The 25612-nt window shown below is 47.3% G+C and overlaps 1 long non-coding RNA gene across 1 annotated transcript; it reads left to right on the forward strand.

Annotated features, from left to right (window-relative positions):
- The first annotated feature begins 270 nt into the window (after positions 1–270).
- On the forward strand, positions 271–23500 carry LOC133235124 (uncharacterized). Its single transcript, XR_009732447.1, has 2 exons — positions 271–500; positions 5598–23500. It is a non-coding gene; the product is annotated as an uncharacterized LOC133235124 (long non-coding RNA).
- Positions 23501–25612: the final 2112 nt, after the last annotated feature.

The following is a 25612-nucleotide window of genomic DNA, read 5'->3' on the forward strand; positions in this document are numbered from 1 at the left end:
TTGTCGATCACAGCCTGATCACTTCCTCACACATTTCCCCTTATGGTTATAAGTATGATTTTGAGATCTGTGTGTTTCTGCTTTGTTTAAAAAAAAAAAATGTGTCATGTTTTTAAAATTAGATTCCACTTATAAGTGATCCCTGGGTTGGGAAGATCCCCTGGAAAAGGAAAAGGCTACCCACTCCAGTATTCTGGCCTGGAGAAGTCCACGAACCGTATCGTCCATGGGGTCACAAAGAGTCAGACGTGACTGAGTGACTTTCCCTGGCAGGATAAGTGCTATCCTATGGTATTTGTCTTCCCCTTTCTTACGTGACTTAGTATGATCATCTCTGGGTCTGTCCATGTTGCTGCAAATGGCATTATTTCCTTCTTTTCTACAGAGCGAAGAGACTTCAGACCTGTGGTGACAGAGGCCTTAAAACCTCACAGGGAGACATCCTTGGAGCTCCATGGCCAGGAAGTGCGGGAGGAAACAGGACTTTCAAAGCAGAAAAAGTAGGTCTGCTGAGAACCAGAGCTGGCCAGCCAGGCCCCTGAGGTCTCAGTGCCAGTTTAGGTTTCAAACAACAACTTCCTTTCTTCCCTGAGAAAAATGGCTTGGGCACGCTTCCCCGGTGTGCGTTTTGTCTGACAAGAAACCCTTTTGTCCTCTGTCAGTAGAAACGCCAAGAATAAAGCCTGAGGGGCACTGCCGGGAGACAGGTGCTGGAGCCCCAACCCCCTCCCCTGGCACCTCTGCCCGGGGGTCTCAGCTGAGCCCACAGGGACTCTCCCCAGGGCCTGGGCAGGCAACAGGACAGGAGCCGTCAGGCACCCCATGGATGCCCCAGCTCCAGGAGAAAATGGAGATGGGGCTGTCTGGTTCATATATTAATAGGCGTTTGTCACACACCAGGTTAGGAAATAATCCTCCCATTGTCAGCCTGGCTTAATCCTGCCGTTGTCGATATGTCTTCTGGGACCTCGCGGGGAGGGGGCGCTTTCTTGGAAGAAATCCCTTTTCAGAGAGAGCGGCAGATGTACCTCTCTCACCATGGGCCTGTCCCCGCCAGGAAGTCTGTGTGTCTCATGCACGGTGTTCAAGGCATTGAGGAAACCTGCTTTGTAATGAATGCAATCCTAGATTTCTTGAAGTCACCCCGTAGGTGGTTTTTGCAGAAGTAGAGGCTTCTACAAACTGGGTTTCTTTAAAGCAAGGGTTTTTTTTCCTGCATTTTGGTTGGTTCCTAAAATAGAAACAAACAGCATGATTCAGGAAAGGGCAAGAAGGCTTAGCCTGCTCTGAAGAAGGCCTATGGGATTGTCACCCAACGATTATCACCACCCCACCCCCGCCAAACACAGCCCTTCAGCCAAACCTAGCAACTGAGATGACCGCAGTGTCTCTCTGTCTTTTTGGCCATGCTGTGCAGCTCATGGGATCTTAATTCCCCAACCAGCAATTGAACCCAGGCTCCCGCAGCAGAAGTGTGGAGTCCTAACCACTGGACCACCAGGGAAGTCCTCACAATTTTTTTTTTTAATTAACCCTAAAGTGTTTTCGAATTCAGTGAAGAATGAGAAAAGCAGTGTCCTGAGAGCAAAGTCAAAAGCAGGTTTCTGTCAGTTGTATGAAATCATCACAGTGAAAACCTTTTGAGTAAAGAAACCCAAGTACATTCTTCTATCCTTCTGACAGGACGTGAGTGCTGAGGGCAACCCTAGAACCATCCAAGAGGCAGGAATGAGCCAACTTGGATTTGGCTTAAAAAGAACAGCAAACACACACACATCTAAGCACCCAATTCACACAGAGGTAGGAAAGGAGAAATGATAAACTCCCTCTGTGATGCTAAGTCTTTAGGGCAAAAGTGAATTTTTGACAATGAATCAACACCTCAAAGAAGCTTCCTGCAGCCCGTGGCACGGAGCAGCCTCTTTCCAGACTCCGGGTGCTGCTTATTCTGCTCTTGGCCTTTATTTGCCTCCCACCTCTCCCCCAAGAAGGCTATACTCAGCTACAGCAATCCATCCCGAGGAGGAGCTTCGCCTCTGAGAGATTAATCATGAGCGGGGATGTGTGATTGATCCTGCCACCCGCAAAGCAGGGGGACGCTGAGGCCGTCCTTTCTGAGTAAGCAAAGTTCAGAGCTGTTTGAGTTCCGCTAGGTAAGCAGGACTCTCCAGACCCGAGCCAGTAGGCTGCCCTCTTAGCAGGAATTCTCGCCCTGGCCACGCACAGGTGTGCCTCAGTGGAGGCTACAGGGTCAGAACTGCTCATTTGTGCAAATAGCCTGACTCCATCAGATTTTAATCAGCGTGAAATATGGCAAAAAGATCAGATTAAGATCTGTTCTATAAACTTAGGCTGTATGGGGTTTTTCCTAATCCCAGCTAGAGACTAGTATATCCTAATTTTTGCAGAAAAGGAATCTTGAGGTTTTTTTGTTTTGTTTTTTTTTGTCATATCCTACCCCTCCCTCTAAAAAAAACCTTAAGTACACAATTCATCCAAAAATTAAAGGGAAAGGGAAAACAACTGCATTTGCTGTGGATGTAACTTGGAACAAATAAATGCTAAAGAGAGCTGGTAATTTGGGAGGACCCTTGACTCAGAGGCTCAGTAGAAGAAACAGCGTCACATCACAGATGGATTAGGTAGCCTAGTGGTCCAGAGTGCTCACAGGCCTGGGCTCAAACCACAGCTCTGCAGCCACTTTTGAGCTGCAGCTTTTGGTAAGTTCATTGTCATTTCTGAGCCTCTATTTTCTTTTTATTTAAATAGTAGTTTAGTACTTGGGCATTTCTCCATTTCTTCAAAGTAGAAAATCAGTAAAACAGGACTCTCACCTCAACTAGAATTCAACGAGATGATGCCTGTGGAGGATCAAGCCCGGTAACAAGGACAGCATAAGTCCTCAACTTACTGTATTGTTAGACTCGATCAGCAGGTCTAGCGGGACCCAGGAGAGGTAGGAGTGTGTTCAGTGGCTGAGTTGCCAAGGGAAACACGTAGTAACAGCACTTCCTGGCAGCAGAATTCCCCTTTCACATCCGGGGCAGGAAGCTTGTCCTGATCTACTCGGTATCAGATGGGTTTAGTTCTCCACCCTCAAGGTTATCACGGAAATATCTAATGCTCACATACATTCAGCTCCGTCGAAACACCGGGCAGTTTTAAACCTATGCACACGCTCATTTACAGACCAGTCACACACCTTAGGGCTCAGCCTAAAGGCTGATGCGCAGGCTAATGTAAAAGGGATGGTGGAGCTGAGGCTTTGGGATAAATTACGGTGTAACGGCAGTGAGCATGGGTCATCTTCTGACCTTGTATTGGAAGCCAGACCCTGTGCTGCTTTCCCTACACGATTCTCACAACGTCTCCACGCAAGCTGAGGGGAGATGAGATGGTAGGCGGATGGAGAGGGAAGCCCGTTACCTCGCAGAAGACTCCATGACTCATAAGAGCCGTTACTTAAGGGGCGATGACTGTTCTTGCAGTGTGCCAGGCAGTTCTCACCTGCTCGTCACCTTGTCCTCCCCAAACCTCACAGCATCAGGATGGTAAGAGTCTCAAAGGTTGAGTACCTTGTACTGAGTCATATAACAATAGGCCAGAACTCAGTCCCTGGAAATCTAATCACATATCCTGTGCTTCTCCACCTAGAACCCCTCTGCCTGCCCACCAAAGCTGCCAGGGATAACTCGAGAGACTAGTGGTGGTGGGGAGACAGGAAAGGGCTTCTCACAGCCAGGTCTCAGTAACTCACCGGCAAGAGAGTGAGGTTTACGTTTAGGGTCTGAAGACCCTACAAGACAGGCTCACGCGGAATGTGACCATGCTCGGCCTGTGTGCTGCAGGGAGCTGCAGGGGAGTGTGGTGATGGATTTCGCCGTCTCTGCGAATACTCGCTTACCTTTACCATGTCTGCTCTGTGTGTGGCAGCACCGCCCTCAGTGATGAGTGTGTGTGAAGGCCCTGCACCCTTGCAGCGATCCCATGCAGTAGTTTTTACCCATCCTGTGGAAGAAGAAAGGACTTGCCTGAGGTCACAGAGGTAGAAGTGGTCTGGCGGGGGTTGGAACTTGGGTGATCCTGGCTCCAGTGACATAGACTAGAAGCGCAGGGTGCTGTGGGGCCTGGAGTTGCTTCTCTTCCTTGTGGTAGGTGCGCGCCTGGCATGGGTGTTTGCAGGTAAGGATGCGCGTTTTGTAATAATTCACGTGAATGATCCCACTGGACACTGAAGTGGTGGCACCAGAGAGGAAGAATATGATACCAACAGCCTCCGTTCAGTCATCTTCAAGGCCTTGGAAAAGGTGGATCTTTATCAGATTTTCCTGTTTGAACCCTTCCCACTTAGCATATTCAGCTGCCAGCTGGGTGAGGCTTCTGGAAAGAGTTTGGAGGCCCGCTGAGAGCCTTGACATCCTTGTCTGAAAGGCACTGGCATTGGCAGCTGTCCAAACACTGTGGTTGACTTTCAGACTATTTAATTGAAACCATATTTAAGGGGGAAAAAGAGCGAGAAGGAAGGGGTATGGGGTGCCAGAGCAGGAGAAAGATCTTGGCAAAAAACAAAACAAAACCCTTCTGTGCGCTGTTTGCACCATCAGATTGACCAGGCAGGGCCACAAAGCTGATACAACAGGATTAGCAAAACTGCATTGTTGGCCATGGGCGCGGCGTGACACGTGCTACAGCAAAGGCATTTGGCAGGATTAACCTGCCAGGGATAAAGATGTAGCAGACAAGGGGCTGAATTAATGGACTGGCATGACCGAGGCGGGGAAATCTATTTGCATGCGATATTAACTGTGCTAATAAACTCCAGGCTGGGTTGGGCAGCCCTGTGGGTCCTCTCAGAAACAGGATATTTTATTTTAAAGCCCACCTGGAGTCTCCCAACCAAGACCAGCGAACCCAGGCAGGCTTCCCAGGCTGCCTTTAGGCTCACGCTTGCTGTCATCCTAGAATAAACAAATGCACATTCTTACATACCCATGGCAGCATGGGCGCCCACGGACTGCAGAGTGATCCTTGTACCCCGGGCTTGAATGCCAAAGGGTCCTCCGTTCAGAGGGTGAATGTTTCTGAAAAACAATGAACCATCATTAAGTATAACACACGTGACAAAATACCTACTCGGAATGGTTGGTTGTGCCTGATGCGTGGATTCGCATCGTGTGGAAGTCAGGGCGAGAGCAGGGCGAGCAAGCAAGACAGGCCAAGGCATAAATTTTCAGAAGGTGCTCCTGGTCCCGGCCGTACAAGGGCAGCATCAGCACCTGAGAGCAAGGGCCTCGTGCCTCTCATCCTGGTCCCGCTGAAAGCAGTGGTGGGAACGAGGAAGATACAGGCCTTCAAGATGCAGGCATGCTTAGATACTCACACTGTCGCTAATGCATAGCTGAGTGTTGGGGGGCAGCGCCAGGAAGAGGCCAGGCAGGTGAGAGGAGAGGGGACCAAGGAAGATGGAATTACCCTCCAAGTTGCTGCTGTGGGCAGCTGGGGACCTCTGCCAGCCTGGGTGGGACGAGAGAGCAGGAGTTTTTCCACCAGCTTCCAAGCATCACTGATGAGGGATGTTAACTCCTTGTACCCCACAGGCCCACCATGTTCCTGCCCAAGCGAGGCCACGCCAGCCGAGGGTACCCTGTGCAGAGGGCCAGTGGGGCCCCATACAGCCAGCACCTGCCACGTGAGTGAGATTTCATTTTCATCTGAAGATGCTCTCTATCAGACTCTCATCACCACACCAGGGTTCATATAAATCTCCATTTTTCACAGAGCCGTAGATTTAGAGCAGCAGTCCCCAAATCTGGATTATCAGAATCCCTGGGGGTAGGGGTGGATTCCTGGGCTTCACTTTCAAACCAACTGCAGCAGAAGCTGGGAGTGGGGAGGGAGGGAGCCCTGAATCCCACCTCCCCATCCTGAGCCAGTCAGCCAGGTTGGGGGGATGTCAGCTGCTGGAGAAAATCTGCATTGACCCATGGACACCCTGGGAGCTGGTTGATGAGGAAACACACCCTATTTCTATTGCCATCATCTTTTTCCAGAAGGAACGGGCAGGAAAATGGTTTGTTGATTTGAGACCTCTAATGTTATAAAGCTTAGATAAATGTCACGTCCTTCCAATTGCCTTCGCCAAGTGATCATTATGTGACGTTAAACATACACACACACACTCACACACACCAGAATTAGCTAGCTTGACCTTGCCAAGCAAATAGTGAAGAGGAAGAAGTAATATAAACAAGCCAGAGTGGGAAATAGAGAGATAAAAAGCTTTGGTTAAAATGGGTGCAGAATTCTGGAACACCAGAAATGTTAACATGCTCATCAATGCCCCTGGCATGGCTGAGGCACTTCAGAGGCAACAGCAGGTAACCGGGCCCTGAGCAGAGAGGGAGGGGCAGCTGTGATGCGCCAGCCCCCTGTTCTGGGGCACGTGGTGGCTGGGGTCCAGCCCAGGCCACCCAGCAGGTAGCCACCCATATACTCTGTTCTGCATCTGCATCTGCCCAGGGAAAGGAGGACTTTCTTGAGCTCACAAAAGGCTCTGTCCCCAGGAAAGGCCCGATTGTTTCCCTTGCAGAAGGCGCTGCGTGCTCTAGCTGAGTGTGTCAAGATCTGAAGGAAAGACGCTGCGTAGATGAGCAGACAAGAGAGAGGTGGGCGGGGCAGGGCCACTGGGACCTGTGTGCTTCTGCTGGACTTGTATTTTACTCTGGATGGACAGGGGGAGGGAAGGAGGGGACAAACAGGAGAATGACAGGCTCTGAGTCATCTTTCAGAAGCGTCACTCAGGCTGCAGTAGAGTGAACCACCGAGGGACGAGTTCGATGCGTGGAGCATTGTCCAGGTGGGAGGTGGGGCGCTGGCAGGGGTAGAGGGCTGGACTGGCCATGTAGGGTGGCTGTGGAGATGAGAAAATGTCCTTCAGTGGCAAGATGTTGGCCATCCTGATGGCTCAGAGCAGACACTAAGGACAAAGCTGTGTCTCTGCCTCTAAGATTGCGGGGACTTCCTCCACAGGAAGAGCGTGGCTGAGCTGCAGGTCCTGCTGTGTGGCACTGGGCTGCGGGGGACCCCACGATCAGGCTGAAGAGTGGCTGACCCTGGAGCCCACGAGATGGGGGAGGGTGTTCAGAGCCACAGAGGCGGGCACACGGGGTGTACTGGGGGGACGCCAGCTCCACGAGGGAGGAGGGGCAGGTGCAGAAGTGAGGAGCCATGGGATCTGCGACTTGTGGGCGTGATGGGGGCCTTGGAGAGATTAATCCTGATCCAACTGGCCCTCTGGAGGAATCCCCATGGTGTCGCTGTGCATCAGGGCACGAGAGCCGAGAGGCAGGGAGGTGAGTGAGGAGGTCTGACAGTCAGCTGTTCATACAGAACAGCTGTGTGCACGTCCTGAGGACGCTGGGTGCCAGCTTTCTTTTTCCGTTTTCAAATGCTTAGAAAAGATGAGTTGGACCACGCAAGTCTTAGTTTGAATGATACATTCACTCAGCCAGTATTTATCAAGCATCCCCTACATGGCGAAGGCTGGGGACCCGAGAGGGAGGCTGGAATCGAGTGGCAACAGCTCGCCGCACACTGTGTGGTAAGAACCTTCAGGAAGAGGCCCAGAGGCCTGGAAAGCACGTGACAGCAGAGTTGGGTCTGGGCTGGGGGACGGTGTCCGGGAAGTCATGTTGGATTGGAAAGCCGAAAGAGAAGTTGGTGTTAAACTATGTGAAATAGAGAATGAGGCATTCCAGGAGGAGGAAGCAGCTTGTGGTGGAAAGGAGTATGGCATGTTTGAGAAGTCAGAACAGCAGATAAATGGATGGACCTAGAGTCTGTCATACAGAGTGAAGGAAGTCAAAGAGGGAACCAAGCATAGCATATTAACGCATATATATGGAATCCAGAAAAATGGTATAGACGAACCTATTTGCAGGGCAGGACAGAGACCCAGACGCAGAGAGCAGACATGTGGGCACGGGATGGGGAGGGCAGTGGGCCAAGTTGGGAGAGGAGCACTGACATACATGCGCCCCCACGTGTGAAACTGATCGCGAGGGGGCGCTGCCGTGTAACAGGGAGCACAGCTCCGTGCTCTGTGATGAGCGGAGGTGGGGCGGGCTGAGAGAGGGAGGAGACAGATGTGAACATAAAGCGGATTCACGTTGTTGTACCGCAGAAACTGACAGCATCATAAAGCAGTTACACATCAATAAAAAATTTTTAAACAGAATTCAAAATATAAACAAAGTCAGGGTGTAGACAGAGGGGGAGATGAAAGGCCGACTCTGCTGGCATTCTGCTTCTAACCCCTGGCTGCTCTCTGCTCCCTCCGCACTCCAGAGGCAGCACGGAGGTCCGTCGGCTGGCACGGTGCGGTGGGGCAGCTGGTGTTGTGAATCAGGCCGTCGCCAATCAGAGAACGGCTACTTCACAACACCAGGGTCACACCCCACCCCAGGCAGCGCTCCCAGCTCCAGCCCCCATGCAGCCTCCACCTCGGCCGATGGCCATCGCTGGGGCACCGCCAAGCCCCCCAGAACCGCAGCAGGCGGCTTTCCGGTTGACACCTCACGCTGTGCAGACACCACCGCAAACACAGGAGCCCTGAGGCGGTTTCTCCCCAGACGCAGACAGCTCCACTTGGAAGTGAAAGGCACTCCCACCAGCATCGGCTTCCTGCAGAGAAAATGGAGCCACCAGCTTCCCACGGTGAGAACGGGGTTATGACCTCGGGAGGGTTGAGCAGCACCGACCGGCCCATTCCTCCTGGTGCTAAGAACACAGCTGTGAGCCGGGCCAAGATTTTAATACGTGATGGTGACCGCTCTGACCTCGCAGAGTGGAGGGAAGGGAGGCCCTAGTGACAGGATGGTGGCTCTGGGGACAGTCCTGGAGAGAGGAGGGCCAAGGCCCACACAGACCGGGGACACATCTATCCTAGATGGTCCTGGGTGCCCTTGAGAACACATGCCCATGTCAGAACGTGTCCCCATGCGGGACGAGCCTTAAGAGGGCCCTTCCAGGCCATCGGTGTGTCACACACTCCCATCCTGGGTAATGTGATCAGTCAGCTGTGCTGACAGGTGGGCTTCCTTTCCCCAGGACCCCACAGCCAGGGACCTGGCAGTGGGCAGGGGGAGAGGGGTACTGACAGAGGCCTCCCGAGTTGGAGTGTGGTTATGTTTGAGTACCTAAGTGAAATCTTCTGTATGACACCGCTGTTTCTTAGAGCCAAGGAGGAGTTTAAAGCAGAGCAGCTGGTTGACTAGCATGCTTTCTGAAGCAGTAAGCAAAAAGGAGGATGTCCACCTCTTTGGTTTTCTATGGGACAAAGCAAGATCCAGGGCTGGTGCGATGAACCCAGGCTTCCGTCTGTGTCACCTCAGTGCTTGCTGCTGTCCCCAAGGAAGCCACAGGGAGGGATAAAAACACATCCGGTGCAGAACGAGGTTACCCAGAGCCTGGGTTAATCACGGCCCTTGAAGCTTCTGTGAAGTTCTGTCCTTGACCCCCAAACCGCTCAGGCATCTCTGAAGCTTGTACTGTGTTATGCTTGGGGACAAGTATCTTTAGAGTGAAGAGCCCCAGTTTTTCCCAGAAAGACCTCCCCCGCCTTTTTCTTGAAGCATATAAACAGCATGTCTCTAAAAATCTGTCTACTAACCTGTTCTCCTTCTACCACCAGTGTCCAAGTAGGCACCATTCAGGGTGTGGTCCACGGTGGTGGCATCAGCACGCTGGGAAGGTGGCCCCCACACGCCTGCTGCATCACAGTCCTGGGGCCTGGAGCCCAGCCTCAGCTCAGGGACTGGTGTTAACACGACCAGCTCCTGTTGGTCACCCCACATCCTCTCCCGCTTCCATTCCAACCTCATGTCTTCTTGTTCCAGCCAGAATGGTCTTTTCCAAACACGTACCTGTATCATGGGAACCCCTCCACTCCCTGCCTTAAAACTGCTCAGGGAGTTGGCCTCACCTTAACAGCACTGGCCCCCCAAGTGGCCTTCCCCCAACCCCAACCACCTCTCCATTCACGCCCTTCCTCCCTCCAGCACCCCTGCCCCAAGACCCCTTTCCAGACCCTCACACCCTTGAGCTCCCTCCTGCCCAGGGCGTTTGCACAGCTTAGCCCTGTCTGAATACCCCCAGTATACTCCCCCGATTGGCAACTTCCTGTCCTCCAGATTTCAGCCAGCATTGACTCCCCAACCCAGGAGGCCACGTGAGACAGCTGATGTTCAGAGCAAGCTGAATTCTGCCCCTGCAGAACACTCGTCCCATTTTGTCATGATGCCTTCACGGGTGGGAATCTTTGCTGAATGTAATCCTCCCCGCTGGCTGGATGCTTCCTGTGGGCAGGGACCTTCAACTGAGTTCAGTGTCTGGCACTGAGTAGCGACTCAGTAATGAATTTGTTCAGTCTGTGCTCTTGAGTGTCCTTCAAAGTCAAATGGCTCTCTTGCTCATTGGAGCTTTGGGTCCTTGTTTCCTTCCAGTGACGCTATAGTAATAGCAGCAAGCACTTAATAGAAACCGGGGCACACACTGCCCTGAGCCCTTTGCATCATCAGTTACCTCCAAGTGGCAGGTCGTGTAGCCGCCTGTCAGGTAAGAAGTGAGGCCGCTCCATCCCTACTGTTAGTAGTTGGCGCCACCCTGACCTACTACTCTGCTGCTGAGAAGCCACAGGGGACAGAGCTGGAACCCGCCTTCACTGTTGGTGGGAATGTAAATTGGTGAAGCCACTATGGAAAGCAGTATGGAGGTTCCTCCAAAAAAGCTAAAAATAAAGTTTCTCTATGATTCAGCAATCCCACTCCTGGGCGTATATCTAGATGAAAAGATAACATGCACCCCAGTGTTCACTGCAGCACTGTTTATCAGAGCCAAGACATGGAAGCAGCCTAAATGTCCATCAACAATGAAAAAGCTGTGGTACATACATGCAATGGAGTATTACTCAGCCAAGGATGAAACAACGCCATTTGCAGCAACATGGATGGGCCTAGAGATGATCGTACTAAGTGAAGTCAGACAAAGACAAATGTGCTGTCGCTGGTATGTAGAATCTAAAATTGGACACAACGGAACCTATCTATGAAACAGACTCACAGAGAGAACAGACTCGGGTTGCCAAGGGGGAGATGGTGGGAGAGGGGTGATGGAGTGGGAGTGTGGGGTTAGCAGATGCAAGCAAGTATATATAGAATGGATGAACAAGGTCTTACTGTACAGCACAGGGAACTCAATATCCCCTGATAAACCATTATGGAAAAGAATATGAAAAAGAACGTGTATTTATGTGTGTGCGTATATATAACTGAATCAGTCTGCTGCACAGCAGAAATTAACACAATATTGTAAATCACCTATACTTTAAAACAGGAGGACAAGGCTGGACATAAAGGTCCCCAGGGCTTGCTCCCAGGTACCCAGCAAAGCCCACTCCCTCCTCTCTGGTCTCTGAAACCCGGCAGACCAGGCAAGTCTTCTTCCTGTTTGTACGTTTCTAAAAGGTTAAATTCCAACCTTGTTTAAAGTACTTCATAATGAAACCTGATTAAAAACCTAATGAAATATAAAATAGGGTCAGTCCAGAGAGAGAAAACTGCTTAAGAACCAGAGGAAGCTCTACTTAATTTTGTTGTTAAGCTGGTGAATTCATTCGAGGTTTGCACAGTTACCTTCAGAGGTCAGCGCTTCTGGGAACAGCAGGGTTTAGAAAGAAGTTTCCTGAGGAAGTATTTAATGTCAGATTGAGCCATGGTTCTCAAAGTGGGGTTTACCTTCAGAGGTCAGCAGCGCCTGGGAACTTGTTAGACACATACATCCTCTCCACGTCCCCACAGCCCTGCTGAATCAGAAACCCTGAGGGGAGACCCTGCAACCTAGGTGTTAATAAGCCCTCCAGGAGATTCTCAAGTGCCTCAAGTTTGAGAACCACTGAAATACGTAAAAGGTAGGGGAAACCCTTTCGTTACCACATGTAAAAGGGGCAAGGTTGTGGAAAACCCACGCGGTCCATTCAAGGCAGTGTGAGAAGCCGAGGGCACTTACTGTGAGAAGTGGAATAGTTCTTGACATATCAGTTCACAAGGATGTCATAGTTATCAACGATTCCAGCCCTCCATGTGAGCTGGTGAGCCTGAGGAAACTCAGGATGTTAAACTGTAGGATACTGGCCCCAGATAGATGAGGCACATATCAAAGGCATGCTTTCAGTGAGCCCAGACCTTGCATCTCCCCATACATAGAAAAGTGCTAAATTCCTTAACCTGGGGTATCTGGTTTTCTTTAACTAACAATCAGCTTTTGGTGTTTTTTTGCATAACTTCTATATAACCTGGCTTCCCCCACCGGCCACCTCAGTGCAGTTCTCTCAGTGTTACTTGAGATGCTGTCTCCTGTGCTTAAAGTCCTAAAAATTCCCACCAAATAAAACATAACTCTCAACTTTTAGGTTGTCAATATTTTTAAGTCCAGACTGATGAAGTGACCGGAGCAGATTCTTCTTCACCTGAACTCAGCCAGGTTTATATATGTACAGAATTTACAGGTACTTACTTAATAGGAAATTAAAGAAAATCTTGCCCTAAAAATGGGGGGGGGACTCTTTTATTACATACAGTTAAATCAAGGTTAAAAAGCTGGCTTGATAAAAATATCTTTTCGAATTCTGACTTTAAACAAAGCCCTTCTAGTGGGAAGCTTGCATTTCTCTGTGTCTTGTCTTCTACCTGATTGTCCTAGGACATTCTATGCATGTCAGAGTGTGTGTTTTGCCCTCTGCTATACTATTTTTGAAAGTAAACTCTCCAGGCTTTACTTACATCCTCCCCTACTCTTGTGGAGAAGTCTCCTGCAGGTTTGAATCACTATTAATATATATTTTATTAATGGCCAAATGATGGATCCTTTTAAAATTGGAGAAACTAACAAATTGGTGGAATCTAGAGAGCTCCCATTATAAGTAGCTGTTTTATTGGTACTTATAAAAACAAACCAGAGGTGGAAAATATGTATTTAATGGTGAACCCAAGTACTTCAGTTTAAAACAAGAAAAACTGGTTTGGGAAGCTCCGTTTGTGGTTTTTGCTTCCCCCTCCATGAGTCTTACAGATGGCATTAGAATAATTAATGTTAATAGGAAAAACACATAAGGAAGTCTGGATACTATTTCAGCAAGGTAGAAACTTTTACAGGAATTGTCTTCTCACTGATACATAACATATAGTTGGACAAATCAATCTTTTAGTATTATTTCACTGACAGACTTATTCTTTGAGGGAATTAAAAGCAACTGTCTTTATCGTGCAAATCTCTACAAACCAGAATGTATTACTAAGTACAGGCCACAAAGACCTGAGTCTGAGCCTAATTAGCTCAATCGGTTAAGACCTGAAACCAAGGAGAAAAAAAAAATGACAAAGTGGCAGCTTTAAAATTCAAACCACTGGGAATGCTCCCTCAGCCAGACTTCACAAATAGTAAAGCTTTAGTCATCTGAGCAAGCAGTTCTATTCCAACTGTTCTTTATAAATTAGTAAGTTTATATTATAATACCAGATTCATAATTTTTTTTAAAGTGAATCTGTTACAGGATGGGGGACCCCTTCTGAGGCCCAGAACTGGGCTCTTGTCTAACACTCGGAAATGAATTGTCCGAGGAGACGCGTGCTGACAAAGCAAGAGATTTTATTGGGAAAGGGCACCCGGGTGGAGAGCAGTTGGGTAAGGGAACCCAGAACTGCTCTGCAGTCTCGGGGTTTATGGTGATGGATTAGTTTCTGGGTTGTCTTTAGCCAATCATTCTAACTCAGAGCCCTTCCTGGTGGTGCATGGCTTTTTCAGCCAAGATGGATGCCAGAGAGGAGGATTCTGGGAGGTGGTCAGACATATGGTGTCTCCTTTTGACCTTTCCTGAACTCTTCTGGTTGGTGGTGGCTTATTAGTTCCGTGTTCCTTACCAGGCCCTCCTGTCGTAGAACAACTCATGTAAATGGTTACAGTGGTGCCTGGCCAGGGTGGGCAGTTTCAGTCTGTGTGCTTCTCCTAACAAATCCGTGAGATGTCTAGTTTTGCCTGTTTATGTCTGTGAACACATTATACATATGAGATATCTCTACTTGTGGATAATCTTATCAAAATTAAATTTTTAAAGAGTGCTTACAAATTAAAGAAACTGGCCAAAATGACCTTCAGGTTCACATGAACTAGGAAGTATTCAATGTTAAGTTGAAACCTAGTATTAAAATTTAGGTTTATTGATCTAGATAATATAGACACTTCTTTAGAGTCACCAGTATTAAGTATAATAATGTACTTAGGGTTGAAAAGTGAAAGTTAGTTGCTCAATTGTGTCTGACTCTGCGATCCAATGGATTGTAGCCTGCCAGGCTCCTCTGTCCATGGAATTGAATTCTCTAGGCAAGAATACTGGAGTGGGTTGCCATTCCCTTCTCCAAGGGATGTTCCTGACCCAGGGATCAAACCCATGTCTCCTGTATTAGCAGGTGGTTTCTTTACCATCTGAGCCACCAAGGAAGCCTAGGTTTAACAGAAGTTAAATAAAACCCTATTCTATCTATTGCAAGGAAAATAACTTGATACTATGAGACTTGATCAGAGAAGGCAATGGCACCCCACTCCAGTACTCTTGCCTGGAAAATCCCATGGACAGAGGAGCCTGGTGAGCTGCAGTCCATGGGGTCGCTAATAGTCGGACACGACTGAGTGACTTCACTTTCACTTTTCACTTTCATGCATTGGACAAGGAAATGGCAACCCACTCCAGTGTTCTTGCCTGGAGAATTCCCAGGGATTGGGGAGCTTGGTGGGCTGCCGTCTGTGGGGTTGCACAGAGTCGGACACGACTGAAGTGACTTAGCAGTAGCAGTAGCATGAGACTTGATGAGCTTTTGGGTAAACTCTTTAAAAATATTTTACAAATGCCTACTTAAAATGATCTTTACAGGTATTGGTAACTTACAGTACTAAACCTGTGCTAATTTAAGTGATGGAAGTTTATTGACTAGCTAATTTCCAAAAAGAAATAAGATACTGAGTCATAAGTTACTAAATAGAAAAACTAAAGGTATTTAGAACTATTAATGAAAATATTTAGTGCTACCTGAAATGCTCTGTTAGAAAACAAATGTTTTTAGAAAGTATTACTGATGTTTATGTTCACCAGTATACAAAATACTAATGTAAAAGACAGTTCATATTGCTTACGTCTTAGCTTTTACTAGAAATTAGGGTTTTGAAGCGTTGAGGATTCTAGTTGTAGTTCATATACACAATGGAATATTACTCGGCTATAAAAAGAATGCATTTGAGTCAGCTCTAATGAGGTGGAAGGACCTAGAGCCTACTATTACACAGAGTGAAATAAGTCAGAAGGACAAATATAGTATATTAACACATATATATGGAAGCCAGAAAGATGGTGCTGATGAACCTACCTACAGGGCAGCAGGGGCGATGCAGACACAGAGAACAGACTTTTGGGCACAGTTGAGAGACAAGGTAGGCCGATTTGAGAGAGCAGCATTGAAACATATACGTTACCAAATGTAAAGTAGACAGCCAGTGTGAATTTGCTATATGACACGGGAACTCAAGGCCAGTGCTCTGCGACCACCTCGAGGGGTGGGATGGGGAGGAGACATATGTATACCTATGGCTGATTGATATTGATGTACGGCAGAAACGATCACAATACTGTAATTTACCCTCCAATTAAAAATTTTCTAAATAGCTATTGAAAAACCCTAATCACTGACAGTTTACCATGTAGACACCTTATGTGATATTTCTAGATGGAAGCTACTAATTTGAATTACTCTAGAAAAATAATGCCTGTAGGCATTTTTAGTTTATACTATGGTGATATATCCATTTTTAACTAGAATCCCACAGTGCCTAATAGTCATGAATAAATTTATAGACTTGTTTTTCAAAACAAAGTTGAGGATTCTAATTTAAACATGTAATTAAAACTACTAGGAATACTACAGAAACATTTCAATATTGAGTAGGAAATAGAATGTGTTTTCAGTAAAGAAGGTATGAGGAATGGAATTATATTTTATTGAGGAAAATAAGCTGGTTGGTTTTATGTGGAAGAAAAAATATAAGGGACAGGCTGATACAGATACAAAAACTGAAGAAAAATTGTGGAAAAGAAACCTGAGAAACAAGTTTTATGCATGGTTAGGATTAACTAAATTTAGATTGAAGTTAACTAAGTAAATGGATCTTGTTAAGTAAACTAATGCAAGACTGGAATTTGATTTCTCTCTCTGTTAGAAGCGCTCCTCTTTGGTAACATACGGTGTGAGTTTCTGTGCCTGCAGGAGAGGTAAGAGATTCAGGTTCTATCCCTGTGGGAAGATCCCCTGGAGGGCATGGCAACCCACTCCAGTACTCTTGCCTGGAGAAAAATCCCATGGACAGAGGAGCCTGGCGGGCTACAGTCCGTGGGGTCGCAAAGAGTCGGACACAACTGAAGCAACTTAGTGCACACACAAGTGATTCATATTTGTTTTCCTGTTGTGTAAGTTTGGTTGCATTTTAAACCTCTTTGATATTTTTTATCAAACTCTTAACTAAAATTCTTTTAGCTTCCAGTTGACTCTGAGATACTTCAAAGGAACATCTCTGAATGATCTTGGAGAGGAATATTAAACTAAGTTTATTTGGTATGTTAAATTACTTCAGAAGTATTGTCAAGTAACTGAAGATGAACCTTAGGTTATAGTCCTAGAACCTAAGACTATAGGGTTATAGTCTTATAAGGTTATAACCTTAGGTTATAGCATGGATAAATGTCATTAATATATTCCAAAATTTATATGGAATCCCTACCCTCTGATATGTCCTGATATAATGTTATTAATCATAATTCTAGGTATTATCCTAAAATGTTATATCACAAAAATATCCAAGTTTCCTGGTAATTGCATTGTACTTAAATCTTTAACCACAGTATTTTAAGCTTTGTCCTTTGTAGACAATAATTATTTTACACTGATGCTTTTACAAAATGAAGATTTTCAAGAAGACTCATAAAAAGAACTTTTTAAAACAAAAATTTCTGATAGCTTCAGATGCCACCAAACTAACTGGGTAACAAGTGACAAAACGAATGGAATATATCTGATTCCTTCCTCAGATGAACAGGAGTTGATTGCATAGGACTGAATGGTGAATAGGACTTTTAACTCTGACTTTTGTCAACGGTACTAGCTGTATTATTTATATATCATGTCTATTTTGTGAGATTGTTGTCTTTTACAGTGCCCAGTGTACAACCGGGCCTCCAACAAAATTGATGATGGCCACACATCTTGAGAGTCCCTTGGACTGCAAGGAGATCCAGCCAGTCCATTCTGAAGGAGATCAGCCCTGGGATTTCTTTGGAAGGAATGATACTAAAGCTGAAACTCCAGTACTTTGACCACCTCATGCGAAGAGTTGACTCATTGGAAAAGACTCTGATGCTGGGAGGGATTGGGGGCAGGAGGAGAAGGGGACGACAGAGGATGAGATAGCTGGATGTCATCACTGACTCGATGGACGTGAGTCTGAGTGAACTCTGGGAGTTGGTGAGGGACAGGGAGACCTGGCGTGCTGCGATTCATGGGGTCGCAAAGAGTCGGACATGACTGAGCGACTGAACTGAACTGAAACATCTTGAGGAATTTGATCATATTTATGACTCTTAAAACAGTGTGATTCTAGGTATGAGAATAGGCAACAAGGAAAAACATTTCCTGGATCTGACTAAGACAGAAGATCCAAAGAACCTTTCCTTATCAACAGGGCCTAATCTGGAACTTTGCACCTGGAGTGGCACACGAACTTCGCCTGATCTGGGATGAGCCTCCCTGTGCCCTGGGATAATAATTGGTCATAAAATATCTCCCAGATATTGGTCAAATTCTGGTTCAAGAGAAGGATCTGAGAAATAGAATATTTCTGGCCATATCAGTAAACACGTCATCAGTGACTCCAGTCCTGCAACACGAGCCTGAGAAACTCAGGAAAGACAAGACCACCTGCCATCTAGCTGCTGGCCTGCAGCCACTCCCTATAGTGAGCCCTGAGGAAACTCAGAATGGGGAAACTGCATACTGGCCCCAGACAGGAGAGGTACATATCAAAGGAATGATTTCTTCTTGCCTCTTTCCATACAGAGCAAAGTGCTAAATTCCTGATCTTGAGATATCCGGTTTTCTTTAATTAACAATCATCTTGTTCTGACTACTTGCCCTTTGTTGAAAAATTCTGTGTAATGTAGCTTCCCCTCATCGCCTCCTTGGAGCAGTTCTCTCAGGATTACTTTAGAGGCTGTCTCCTGGGCTCGAAATCCTAAAAATTCCCGCCAAAGAAAACATAACTCTCAACTTTAAGGTTGTGAATATTTTTTTAAGTCCACACTGTAGTTGAATAATAATTTTTCTTAAACCTTTTTTGAATTTTTAAAGTAAATCTCCTGGTGTTCTACGCTGTGGAAACCTGACCCTTCCTTTCCTCACCTAAACAAACATCCCCAGAACATCCTTTTATCCCTCACAGCAGGGACACTGGAAGGTAAAAGTTTCCACCAATTTAAAGGCTTAGATGTTCATTTCTTAGTGACTGAATTATTAACAGAGTACAAGGCACATTTTCAGGGCTTTAGATGCCTTTCATCAGAGCTCACAACAAGCCCATTTATGAAGAGGAACCACAGGCAAGGAGAGGTTAAGAAACCTTCCCCCAGACCCACACGCAGACCTGCCTTTGATTGGCCACCTCTGTAATGAACACTTGGGGACCAGGAAAGTCAGCCATGCCAGCTCAGAGCACCCGGGGTCAGTCTGAGTAATCAGAAGCCCTTTAGGATTTGGCAGTTAACTTGGGGAAACTCTTGACTCTAAAACATAACACCATAAAGATGAACACTGGACAGTCATTTCACTTGAACTTGAAAAATTTTGTTATTTACCTTGAGGTGGGTTTCTTTTTTGATGATGGAGGGAGGGGAGATTTTCCTGGTTCACCTCACTTGGAGTCATGACTAGACGTTTACTTAGGTCCCACGGGTGGGGGTTTATGCATGCCTTGTGTAAGCCACAGCCAAGGACATTCAGCCCTTTGTTGAAAAGGATACCCCGGGGTACTGGCTTTTCCTCACTATATAGCTACACATATATTAATAGTAATGTATTCGCTGTGCTGCCACAAAGCAAGAACTCCCATGTATCGTATCTTACCTACAGCAGTGAGGCTGCAGGGAAAACTCTATACACAGATGTTGCTGAAATTTTAGGAAGAGTTCAGGACCTCACAGAGGTGAAGTGGAAGGTTTTCACCATAGTGATGGTTGATGGGTTTTTAAAGAGAAGAGAGGCAATAAACATTCATTCCCTCATTCACTCTGTCCCTTAAACTCAAAGAACCTCACAGAGGCCAAAGAGTTTGAAATTGCTATTTTAAAAGGCACAGCAGTCCACCCCAAGGTCGTAACGGCACCGTTTACAAGTAGCAAGGACGCAAAACAACCTAAATGTCCATCAACAGAGGAAAGGAGAAAGAAGATGTGGTGCACACATACAATGGAAGATTCCTCAGCCATAAAAAGGAACAAATGCCATTTGTAGTAACGTGGATAGACTGAAAGTTTGTCATACTGAGAGATGTGAGACAAATACATATTATCACTTATATGTGGAATCTTTTTTTTTTTTTTTAAAGGGGGGCTATAAATGAACTTACAAAACAGAAGTAGAGTCACGGATATAGAAAACAAACTTACGGTTACCAGGGGATAAGTGGAGGAGGGATAAATTGGGATATTGGGACTGACATATACACCAAGTGAAGTCGCTCAGTTGTGTCCTACTCTTTGCGATCTCATGGACTGTAGCCTACCACGCTCCTCCATCCATGGGATTTTCCAGGCAAGAATACCAGAGTGGGTTGCCATTTCCTTCTCCAGAGGATCTTCCCGACCCAGGGATTGAACCCGGGTCTCCTGCATTGTAGGCAGACGCTTTACTGTCTGAGCCACAAGGGAAGTCCTGACACACAAAAAATAGGTAATAAGAACCTATTGTAGAGCATGGGGAACTCTACTCAGTTCTCTGTAATGACCTATCTGGGAAAAGAATCTAAAGAGTGAATATATGTATGACTGATGTACTTTGCTGTACAGCAGAAACTAACACACTGTAAATCAACTATACTCCAATAAAGATTAATTTTTCTTAAGGCACAGCAGAAAAGAGTTTTGGTAGAAAAATGGATCAAAATAAGTAAGAGAGCCTAATTCTCTCCAGCTTCTGGTATACTGGGGCACTGCTTCTGATTTCTAATGGGCAGCACAGAGTCCAGAAGCAAGGAGAGCTAAGAAACGTGAAAGCTGGGAGCTCCTTCAGGTCCAGGATGCTCTGCCATCTTAGCAGAGCAGGTGGGCGCCTCCTAGTGGCCCATCAGTCACATCTCAGGTGAATGAAATCGGGAGTTGGGGTGGGCACCGAGAGGAGCAGAGGGGCTGCCGTCATGGCTTCGGGGGGTGCCTGTGACTGTGGAAAGACCTCCACCTGGCCTTGTCCCATTGCAACTCCATTTTCCACTTGACGAATCAGAGGCCCAGACAGGTCAAGTAACCGGGCTTAGGCCACACAGCATGGAGCTCAGTTTCCAGAGCCACAGGTCGCTATGCTCCAGAACCAACACAGTGACCCCACTCCCCTGCTGCTATTTCCTGCATCCCGGCCCTTGGACGGGGTCATCTCACTGAGGCTCGGAGCCTCTCTGGGGAGGGAAGCAGTGTCGTCATCCCCATCTCTTAGGTGAAGAACCAGCTCAGAAAGGTCGAGACACTTGCTCAAGGCCTCACGGCTGGTGAGGTATCAGGCCCCCAAATGTCTGCTGCCAACCCTGCTGAGGGGCTTCATCCTTCCTTCCTGGGCAGCGCCCTCCCCCCGCTCCACACACACACACACCTGCCAGCAGCCTAACACTATGTGACCGAGTGCCTTCAAGACTGCTTACGTGTCTTCTGCTTGAAACTCTGGAGCTCGGGCAGAGAAAGCACTGGAAATGAGGGGGAAAAGCCATGCCCTCCTGGAGTGAACCTCCAAGGCTGTTCCCTTGAGGCCTGACTTAAGTGGAGGAAGAGGGGTGTGTGGGTGTGTGACTTTACAACTGTGAAACACAATCCATTCACTTTTTTTTTTTTTTTTACCATTTCTTTTTGTACAATGCTTCCAGGAATGCCCCTCAGTGTTTAGAGCCACAGAACAAAACAGGAGGGAAAAAAAATACACTGTTGCAGAACCAAATCGCTCAAAAATCAAGAGGAGCACAGACACATATGGAAGACTGTGGAAGGCCCTTATCATTCTGTCCCCAGAGAGAACCACTTCTTTAGAAGTAATCTGAATACTTTTTTATGATTACCAAAGCCATACACATTAAAAGATACAACAAGATGAAGGTAAACGCTTCACTGATCAGCTTCCTTGGCGGGCACAGGGGCCGAGACCACAGCCACTGACGCAGCTCACCACCTGGAGGGTTGCCAGGGCCCCCCACCCTTGACCCTCTTGCTGTCTGACTCCATAAATTGAAGAGGCAAAGGCTGACCTGCAGTCCTTTTAAAACACCAGTCAGGTCACAGGGCTCTGGCCTCCACCGCCCGTGGCCACATGGGATCCACCCCTTGGCCTGCTGTTCCCACACTGCCTCCCCCAGGGCCTTCATGAGCATCCCCTCAGGTGTCACCACGCCCCTCCTCCCCCAGTGACAGCCCCCTGACCGTCCAGCGGACCGCATGCTGCCATCGGCAGCACACCCCTCCCTCCCATCTCCGGACCCTGCCCTGTCTTGCCATCGCACGCAGCACAGGTCACCTTTAGACTCATGTTATTTACCTATGATCTGATCTTCCTCCAGACCCAAGGGCTGGCATAACTGACTCCTATGATCACTGGTGTATCCAACAGCACTTGGCATACAGTCGGTGTCAATACATGTTTGTTGAAAGAGAGACCATGGACCCCATCTTTGTAGACAGGCCCTTCTCGGCCCAGCTTGGCCAGCCCATCCTGCATGAGTATGGTTCCAGGGGTGGCCTCCACTAAGGTGTGTTCACGTCACTCAAGCTCTGGGGAGCTGAAAGCTCAGAAGCCCACAGGTGAGGGCTCTTGTCCCAGAGAAGAAGGCCTTCCCTGGGGCACTGTGACCAGAGGCCATCAGAAACAAGACCAGGCATTTGGGAGGCATTCATCCTTGTGGAGCTGAAGGACACACAAAACAGCTTCTAGGCCGCCTTCTCTGAGCTCTGGACTAGGTCAGGATCCCCGTTACTTGCACGGCACCCTGTACTTCAAAACAATTCAGCAAATAATTAACTATGGCTTTGCCATATCCTATTTCTCCATTAGACAATAAGCTTCAGAAACCCAGGACTCGGCACATAGTAGGTATTTTGAGGGACAGCTGACACACTTGCCCATGCCGTGCCCTGCTTTGCTCTGGCTGGGGGGCATGCTTACTGCATTTCTGATCCTTCAGGAGACATTCAATGCCCCTCTCCTCCCACAGTCACCAAACAAATTGAGACACTAATGCCAAACAGATGGCACCACCATCTTTGGAAGAAAGTGTCTTGGTGAAGACACCCCTGTTTCCATGGAATCAGTGTGGTGTGGTAGGAGTGACTTAGGACCTAAAGGAAAGACCTAAACTTTGTTGCTTGCAGCTAACAGCATTCATAACCTGCCTAATCAGAACTGTTATATCAGAATTATCACCCTTAACACGAAGCCTGAAAGGTGAATCCAGGAGGATGAAATAACTCAACAATGCCATCAAAAGCCCAGGCTATTGGAGCCCCTCTGCTTTATCATCCTTATCACTTCACCGTCACAAGAGGGCTGCTGCTGTTCAAGGCATTACCTCCACCTTCTGGGAAGAGGAAAAGGGAAGTAGAAGAGCCAATACTATCCCCTTCCTTTCATCAAGAGACATAACCTCTCTAGAAACCTCCACCATCACCCAGCAGACTTCCACTTACATCTCAATGGCCACAACTCTATCAGCTGGCCTCCCTACCCACCCTAGAAAGATGAGAATTCAGATACAGAGTGGGAGAGCTGAGACAGCAAGGGAGAAGTGAGTCAGTAATAGCTATAGACTTAGCCAGAAGTATCTGTCAGAACTATGTAAATTATTTTAATAGAACTGTTTCTGTGGGTTTTCTTATAATAAAAGCAATGAATATATATTACTTTAGAAAATAAAGATTTTAAAACACCTCTCCAATCCCATCATACAGAAGCAATCACTGTGTATCCCACTATTGTTAACCTTTGTAATTATCCTTTCAGATCTTTATTTTTTTTAACAGATGAAATCATACTGTGTGCTGTTCTGTAATTACCCTTTTCATTTGATATGATGAAAAATCTTACCAAGTCATTAAATGATCTTTGCAGAATCATGTCTGTGTGTTCCATTGGCTAGACTACCATTGTTCGTTTGATCCCTTGGCATTGGGCATTTTGACATTTATAAAAATAGAATTAGAAACCAACACTAAGGTCTCCCCTTGTAGCTAAGATGCGGCCCAGCTGGTCTGCTCCTAAGAACATGTCACAAGAAATTATCTTGGATATGTAGTTTCTTTGAAGCATTTGAAATACTACCAAATTGCCTTCCCAGATGGATTATTGCAATGTATTATCCCTCCAGCAGATACAAGTGCCCACATACCTCCCTGCAAATTTTCAACAACACTAAAAAAAAAAAAAAAAGACTAGAGAAACATGAATGACAGCCTAACCCTGCCCACTCAGTTTCCAGATGAGGGGATAGAGGGAAGAAGCTCCTGCTCAAGGTCACCCAGCCCAGCCAGCCTGGGAACCATGGCCTTGGCGCTACACCCTGCCACCTCCTGGAGCATCCATCAAGGAAAGAGAAGCACCAGATTCAGGAGAATCTGGGGAGCCATGGACAGGTGCCAGAGGTCCCCAAGGAGAGAGGACCAAGGCCAGGAGACCTCAGAGGCATGATGCCCTGCAGGCTGTGGGCATGAGCAGTCCTCGGGCTGGGATCACCGTGGGCAGACAGATCTGCTCCTGACTCAGCACTGACTGCCACTCAAGCTGTGGGGCCCTCAGCTGTCCCCTTTCCTGTCTCTGGGGTCGGTACAACGAGGCCAGATGGCTGAGACCAGGTCCACTTGCCAGCTACTCGTGCATGATATGAATTGGACTGTGTCCCCCTAAAATTCGCATGTTAATGCCCTAATGCCTTAGAATGTGATGGTATTTGGAGATAGGCCCTTCAGGGAGGTAATGAACCTTAAATGAGGTTATAAAGGCGGGGCCCTAATCAGACAGGACCCGTGTCCTTAGAGGAAGAGAGGGACCTCCCTGGTGGCCTAGTTGTTAAGACTCCACACACGCTTCCACTGCAGAGGCTCTGGGTTCCGTTCTTGGTCGGGGAATTAAGGTCCCCTAAGCCAGGTGGCACGGCCAAAAAAACAGAAGAGGAAGACTCATGCAAAAGGTACACACACACAGGAGGTAGGACCACGTGAGGATACTACAAGGGGACAGCTGCACAGCCTCAGAAAAAAACGAAACTGGTCATCACTTTGATCCTGGACTTCCAGCCTCCAAAACCATTAAAAAAAAAAAAAAAAAGCAATTTCTGTTGTTTAAGACACCCAGTCATATTCTGTGACAGCAGTGTGATGTGACTACTTCAGATGTCCCAGGAAATGTGAGGATCACTGCTGCTCCTGCATCCTGAGCTGCAAGACTTGGATACCCCAGACTGGAGGCAGGTTCTTTCCACAAGCCTTGGGTACTCAGTGTGGCTGCTGGTGTGGACGCCCACCTGGTACCTGGGCTTCCTGGGCTCCCTGGGGCTGTGACAGACGGGTGACCACATCCTTTCTGAAGCTCTGGACCTGAGGCTCTACCTGCTACCCTGGCATCACTGGGCCCCCGTGCAGGCCACAGGCTCCAGGAAGTGCAGGGGGAAGCCAGTGCCACCGTGAGGACAGAGTCACACCCGTCCCCACGTGGGGACCTGAGTGGGAAGGAAGTCCAAAAGGAAGGGAGTGTATGTTTGTGTATGGCTGACCCTTTGCTCTACAGTAGAAACCAACACAATACTAGAAAGCAGCTATACTGCAATAAAAGTTCATTTTAAAAATTGTCCAAACATTCTGCACAGCTCAAGAGTCCTCCCCTCAACGCCTGTTTCCTGTCATCCCCTCTCTGTTAAACTACTCTTCTCAGCATCTGCCTAAGGCACATGGGGAAGAGAGCTGTGTTTTGAACCCAAGACAGACCCATCTGTGCATACAGCCCTCCCTCAGGATCCAGCGTCCACAGGGGATTGACTCCAGGAACCCCGCCCCTGCCAGATACCGAAATCCGAGGATGCTCAAGTCCCACAAATAAAATCGTATCAGCATATAATCTAGGCGTATCCTCCCATCTCCTTTAAATCAGATTACTTATTATACTGAATCAATGTAAATGCTATGTAAATAGTTGTAAATACAATGTAAATGCTATGTAAAGAGTTGCCAGGG

Source organism: Bos javanicus, chromosome 22, assembly GCF_032452875.1.
Source record: "Bos javanicus breed banteng chromosome 22, ARS-OSU_banteng_1.0, whole genome shotgun sequence".
Classification (NCBI taxonomy): Eukaryota; Metazoa; Chordata; class Mammalia; order Artiodactyla; family Bovidae; genus Bos; species Bos javanicus.